The sequence below is a fragment of the Dermacentor variabilis genome, chromosome 1 (genome assembly GCF_050947875.1).
Source record: "Dermacentor variabilis isolate Ectoservices chromosome 1, ASM5094787v1, whole genome shotgun sequence".
NCBI lineage: Eukaryota > Metazoa > Arthropoda > Arachnida > Ixodida > Ixodidae > Dermacentor > Dermacentor variabilis.
In genome coordinates, this window is record NC_134568.1 from 202,913,695 (window position 1) to 202,921,522 (window position 7,828).

The following is a 7,828-nucleotide window of genomic DNA, read 5'->3' on the forward strand; positions in this document are numbered from 1 at the left end:
GGATTTCACAGTTCTTCTCAGTGACGTTGGGTCAATATCGATAACATTCCTAAATTGTTCTTTTTACATAGAGGTGAATGTTAGCTTCCGAAAAGGAGCTGGGTAGGAGTGATCGTTGTTGCCATTCTGAGATAATTGTCATTGACCACGTAGGAACGTATTCACCGTGGAACCGATGCCCGTCTTCCGAAACTAATCAATTACGCCTCTTTGCGGCTACAGGCCGCTTGTGACGAGCAAGGCGCTTTAAAACACGAACAGCGCATACTAACAGGACTTTTTATTGGTCCGTTTGTGTGCGCTCTTTTCGTTCTAATTCTCATGTGCGAACTAGCCCGAAAGCCAACTCTGTTTAAGTATGGCTTCTTTTCTTGCCCCTTCAAGATTGTAGCAGTCGTAAGCATTTTTATTATTGTGCTGACGCAGTTCTTCACTGCTGGAGCGAGGACAGGTGCCCGGGAGTCGACCTCTTTTAGCCATTTTGCTGTGTCGAGAACTGAAATTTGTTCATGGGTAGAGAGCCGAGTGGTACCGCAGTGAAAGCGAGGGTCCCTGTCAGATTTCTTACGAGGGTGTTTGCTGGCAACCTAGGACATGTGAACTCGTGCGCCTTGAAGGAAGAGTCGCCGCAACATTACGTGAATGTACGTCGTAGACCCTACCCCACAAATATCAGCACTCTCGAAGCGCTATCGTCGAGTCTGCGTATAGGTTGGGTTATCGCTGCCAGGAGATTGTGCTGGTGCCCGGTGGAGCAAAGGCAGATCAAGCGACGAGTGACACGTAACGAAACTGCTGTCATGGCACTGAACGACGGCCATAATTTCGTTTGCATCAACCGTAACTTAGAACTTAATCACAAAGTGTAAAAAAAATGTCCTCGCCTAAGACTTCAGCTTTCGGTACTCTACTAATTATTGATACCTGGAGTAAGCGGTAAAGTGGCTTCGGAATATCAGGTAAGTTGGCGAACGTCGAAATAATGTGCATGTCCAGTGGACATGTTCGAATCTATGTGAAGGGACGCTTAAGTGAAGCGGGTAAATAAATGACTTACAACTAATGGTGATGCGTACAATTTTGTTTATTTTCATGCTATGCATCGTGTAAACTCATGAAATTTTGTTTTCACTACAAAGAACAAAGCTTTATTGTCATGCTATTTTTATGACTATGTACTGAATCGCACTCAAGCTATGCCAAAATTCAAGCACCAAATCGGGCAGATGCACAGCGTCAGACTTAGAACGACAGAACGTCGAGCGCTTCGGTAAGGATTCACGTTAGAAAAAGTTAGGCCTGCAGACACGAACACAGAAAGAGGGAAGCGGACGACAAAAATGCCGCGTGATAAGTGTACAGTATCAGACGTCTACTGTATCAGTGAGATACGCATACGCAGTAGTGTCACAAAGGCGAAGGCGATGCATCATGTGGGCTGAGGGAAGAATGGGGATGACAGGTGCATGCACAGAAAAGTGCGACACGTATGAAGCAATATTTACGGATTCTTTACCTCTTGGGTCATAGTGGGAAATGCGCATCCGGGAAGGTTAGGCAACCACCCAGTGACACATGCTAAGTGTTTAAATCAAAGAAACTAAACTAAATCAATGACTCTGTTAAATATAATTCACCATGTCATTAACATATCGGTGTGCTATAGAGACGCCTGTGAGTCGACATTATATGTTCAAGCATTATGTAGGAAGATATTTTTTTTTATTCAGAACAGGTCAGCAAATAAGGTTTATATAAGCCCTCGTCGGTAGTTTCATATAACCTTTGCATATATATCCACAAGTATATCCGCTAAGATAGCGACCGGCCCAACAGCCAGGCATGCATGCAGCCAAGCAACACATGGAAACGTAGACCAAAGAAAGCTTCGCTCTGAAACCGAAAGCCCCGTGATGTTCTGTGTGGCTTACATATTGCGAACCTTATCCTGAGCCATCAAAAGTTAGGGCAATCTATAGTTAAAACCATTAGAAAGGCGTTAGTAAGATTAAATCCGTTATGACAACCTTTACAATAATCCATCTAAGCAGTTACTCAAGCTGTGGCGAAGCAAAACGCCGATGAACGTTAGTATAGCAAAAACATCAATTCAGCGACCTGACCAAGTGCAGTTTCTTGTCGTCATACCTGACTCCAAGATGTACCCACTGCTGTTGTGCGGCAGACTCCCTTCCACCGCACTCTAGCTACACGTTAATGCAACGCAAAGAATGACTAATGGGCGCTGGAAGAATCCCTCCTTTTCAAATGTTGCATTCTAAGCTGCTCGTGAATTATGTACGAGTACTTTTAAAGCGAAGCTTTCTTTGCCTCTTCGTGCTGCCTCTTCGTGCTGCCTCTTTTTGCCTTTCTTTGCTGCTGTGATGGTCCTGACGCGAGTGCCACCAGGTTTCTTGGAACACCATCAGACCACTGCGGCAGCGTCGCACAGTTTGTGCGTATCGCACGTGCTGTGATTGCTTTGCTATGCGACAAAAATGCAGGTGTTGGACTGTGGAGGTCGCGTGCTGGGCTGTGACAGTGTAAACATTACAATCGTCCAGTGCCTTAAGAGAACGCTTGGCGCTGGCGTCTCAACAGGGTGCTGGCCACGTGTGAAGAAGGCGCACGTAAGCCCGTGCTAGCAAATGGCTCCAAAGCATGCACTCAGCGTCGAAGACACCAAGGCCCGAAAAAAGCGTCGCGCGGAACAGGAGCGTCTTCGCTACGTAGCGAAACGGGGTGCAAACCGCGAATGTATGTATGTAATGTATACATATTAATTGAATTACGCACAGCTCCATAATTCAATTAAATTTTAACACTTCTGTCACGATGGGATGTGCTATGTGAGGCAATGATAATGCTCAACCCTCTCAGACATTATGAACAATGACGCATAACACCTCAAACAATCACCTCTTCCTGTGTGTTCTGTAGACTACACAGACAAGCAGCAGTGGTGCACGCAAGGTAACGTGTAACATCAACTCACCACTCTCGTACTGGACTAAACGCTGAAGGAATTGCAGATTGGCCGCCAAAATCACCGCTAATTATTGTCAATCAAAGCAAACAGCATACAATGCTTCACTTACGTCGATTCCCACAGTGCGTGCGATCCGCCATTTAATTGTTTTTTTTTGCTTTATTTATTTTATTTAATGTGGCAAATTGGGCGTGTTGGTGCATATTTGAAAAGGCAGCAGCACAAAAAGACACGGACGGAGACAAGATGGCGCATGCCCGAATAACCCCTGGCGCTCGGGCGGCAGGTATATATTCGTTAATCATTCACAAAATCAGCGCTCATCCTAGTCGTCTCGTCTCCGTCCGTGTCTTTTTGCACTGCCGCCTTTTCTTTAATTTGCCTTTCGAACACCAGTATGACAGCCCATAGTCGTTATAGCTCAAGAACCTCAGGACAGCTTTTCGTGTGCTACAGACAGCTGCCAACAACACGGTACTCATCATCCGTCTCATCATCATCCGTCTGTCATCAGCCAGTATGTCTCATCCAGTCATCATCCGTCTGTCTTCTTCGCTCCCAGATCTCTTCCAGCGAAGTCGGAGGTGGACTTTATCTTGCGCTTCCCTCGCAGTCGACATCCTCCGCGTCCTTAGTTTGCTGTTTCCCTGGAAACTAGAACACCTCAAGCCTCCGTTGTCATGCGACAGTGTGGAATCTCATTCCAAATTTCCTCATTTTTACACCAAATGCCTTACCTTCGTGGTGGAAGCGGACCTGGTATACTCGAACACGTTTGCTAAAGGTTCGGCAGCTCTTTTGACAATGAAGATGAGATAGTGCAACGTGTATGTGATTACGGCTTGTTATGGCTGCCACATCTTAGAGATGAACAAAGGGAGCATAGAAATAATCAATGAAATAAAGTATTAATTACATAGTTCTCTAGTACGCTATGTAGACTCTGTAGTTCAATATCTTAGCCGTATCACAGGAATACTAAACAAGAATAGATATCGTCTACTAACATCCGTAAAAATATTAATTTACCACTAACTATTTGCATAACACATTATTTATACACACCTTGTGTGGGGCACAACTGAAACTAACCTCAGGAAAATGCACTTACTACAGAAAAAGATCGTACGTATCATTACAAACGTGCCATATCACAATCATAGTGAGCACTTCTTTAAACAATACAACATACCCACAATCTACTCTCTATACCACCGCTCTCTCCTTTGTATATGGCACTCAAACTCAAACTTTGAAAACAGCGTATTTAATGAAATTGCTTGCCTGCAAAAAAATACAGCTACCTATATTACCCGTCATGGAAAATATTGGTCTATACCCCCTTCAAGAACCAACTATGGCTTGCAAATGACGAAAAATAAATTACCCAGAATGCTTAATCCATTACATGACGCCGAAATTGCCATCATCAACATAACATGGTCAGAACTCTCGTCACTTATGAGAACCTTTCCTAATTAGTGAATCAAGCGTAATTTCTTTTTCACCTGTACTCACATGTGCGTCTTGTTTAATGTTTGTAATGACATAATTTCTGCTCATCTTTTCTTTCTCCTAATCATTCCAATATTAATCGAGCACCATATATTTTCACCTTTAATTATGCATCGTCAAGTGTACGCGATTTTTACTTTTATTTACGTAGTGCCAAGTGTATGTAATGTGGTGGTGCGTACAATCTGCATTGGTTTTATTTGTCATTATCCAATTTCTTTGTTCCCCTATAGAAAATTATCTTGAACTGACTAATGATTGTATTTAATATTTATATGTAATGTTTTTTTGTGTACGGTTGATTGCGCGACTCACTGCCACCATGTAACACGGGGGCTAAGGGCACCTCAAGCTGCATCACTGCAGCTTTTATCTTATCCTCCGCCATTTTATTGTATGTTTAGCAATGGAAAGAAAGAAAGAAAGAAAGAAAGAAAGAAAGAAAGAAAGAAAGAAGGAAAGAAAGAAAGAAAGAAACAAAGAAAGAAAGAAAGAAAGAAAGAAAGAAGTCCTGTCTTCTACAGTGTGTGAAAACGTTGTCGTCAAAGCCTGAAAAAATAGAAGTCCTACCAATCACAGCTTGTTCAGATTTCAGAAAGCAAGGCTGTTCTGCAATCATCATATCAAGGGTAGCCTTCTCCATAGGTGCACACAGTGTTCATTTCTCACGGTTCTATCATTCGGCTTGTACCGGGGTAAATTAACGAATACATTCCAATGTATGAGTTTCGTACACATGAAAGCCAGCTGACCCGTTCTGTTTGTCTGGCCGATGCTTCTTTAAGTGGTGACATGGAATATACGTGCACAGGCCCAGCGCCTCCCATATGCACATCCTGTTTTCTGCCTCGTCTTCTTTAGCGCAGTTGACGTGTTAGATGAAGAGCATCGTGTTCCTGTATCTAGTTTCTTTTTTTTTTGTTAGAATCCTATAGTCCAATCCCCTATATACCTTAGGCGTAGAATGGTACATGGATCCAAAAAAGAAAAAAGAACGGCTCCCTATCCCAAGCGGAGTTGTAAGCAGAAATTGGTCACACCAGAGCCAGTAATTCGACACTGCCTCCCTCATGAAGTTCACAATTAACACACTTTTCCTAAGTTCCCTATGGTTACGCAACACTTCAGTCGTTGCGAAGACAGTCGACAACTCGAAGCACGGGAAGACTGAATATGATAAATCAGTTGTGCAGAAGCCTGCAAATTTAAGTGCACGAAAGCGTCGCCCTGGGTGGCTTCCGAATCCTTCCTCCACTCTGGCGTTCCTCTACGATTTGCTAGCCTCCCGGCGCACTAAGAGCGCAGAGCGGAATAGAAGCTTGGACTAGTTGGTTCGACATTAGGAATGATAAAGCAGCGCGAAAGACATACACGAACCACGAAGACTCAGTACACATATACAGGCACCGTATATGTGTCTTGAGTTTTCGCTTTAATCCATGTCATTCGCGCTGCTTTACTATTCCTAATGATAAACCGCCGTGGTTGCTCAGCGGCTATGGTGTTGGGCTGCTGAGTCCGAGGTCGTGGAATCGAATCCCGGCCACCGCGGCCGCAGTTCGATGGGGGCGAAATGCGAAAACACCCGTGCACTTAGATTTATAGGTGCGCGTCAAAGAACCGCAGGCGGTCGAAATTTCCGGAGTCCTCCACTACAGTGGTCCTCATAATCAGAAAGTTGTTTTGGCACGTAAAACCCTAAAAACCCCTAAAACGTGTTGGTGCCGGGTTCGATAGCCGGTATGGGACAAATTTTTCTTCAACACTGAAGTTTTGTGTCTGAGAAGCCCGCATTGCGTTTTCTGTGAAGCTTCGTGGTACTGTCGGATGGACGACAATATCCCTTTATAAGATGTGGATGTTAGAACGTGTAAAACGTGATGTACTTTAGTCATGGGTGACTTAACGTAAAAGCGGCGAAATGGCAGACTGGAGAACAGGTACTTTGAAATTATGGGATCGATTCTAGAAACAATAGAGGAAATATGGTGATGCGTCAGGCTTACCGCCTTTTGTCGCAGTTCCCTCTTTCATCTTTGAAGCAAAATAAACTTCAACCTTCAACCTTCAGATGTTTAGGAGAGTAATAGAATGCGAATAATGCTGTTATTGAGTCGAACTCGAGAAGGGAGAAGGGAAGAGCAGTTGAGGACGGCAGGAAACTAGGCGAGGTGATGAAATTAGGAAATGCGCAGACGCAAGTTGGAATCAGTTGGCGCCGGACAGGGGTAAATAGAGATCGCTGGGAGAGACATTCGTCCTGCAGTGGACATAAAAATAGGCTTATGATCATCAGTGGAACTCTCGCAATGAATAAATGAGAGAAGGGGAAGCGGGGGGCACAATTTTGCTAATCGTGAACATATGATGCCAACGGACAATGATGCCAAGGAAAGCGTCGGGTAAGTTAATTGTGGTTGAAACTGGAACGTAGAAAAATATTTATACAATTAACCATTTTCTACATTCCGACCTCAACCACAGTAAATTTCCCCGATGCTTTCCTTGGCAGCATTGTCTGTTGGCTTCATCTGGTCTTGGGGCGCTATAACGTAAAGCATTCCAAACTTTTCTATTCCTATTTTGCAATCAGCACTCCGCGATTGGTCAAAAACTGTTTTGGGCCACCCTCATTTCGCCTGTCTGTCACGCGACGTCACGAAAGCCACGATAGCTCCGCATCTGATATGAGGTGTACACTCAGATTATGCATGATTCCAGGGCCCCAGCCGTCTACGGAGTTTTCCAGAGCATGGGGAGGGGGGGGCTCAGCCCCCCCCCCACCTAAATTGCCTTTACCAGCGCTTTCTCACCCTCATCATTTGAGGTTCCTTTTGCCGTTCCTCGACCTTTTCACTTGAAATTCTACTGGGGCTAATAGTTTACTGCATCACTGTTGGCGTGGACGTCCACGGCTTTTCATTCATACTGTCGCTTTGTTTCTGCCTATGCTGACAGTAGGAAAACACGCGCATTATAAGCACTAGCGGCAGCTGCCTCATCCGTATTTTCCCACTTCAACATTGTTTTAAAGTTCCACTGTAAACACCATGCACATATACAATATATTTAAATATGCACAAAAGACAAAGTTTATTATATTTTTGAAACAGTTGGAGGTAGCCAATTAAAGTTTATTCCATTTCCACCCGACGCTATACAGCTACATCTGTCCACACTGCAACGTGCCAGACACCCTGATGCACCTCCTCATGCGATGCAAGAACGCCCGAGCAAGCATCACAGCGCTGCAACTAATAGCAACAGACGCAGACCCAAACCTCCTCGCTGAAATGTGGGAGGCTGCGATCTCCAAGCCGGACC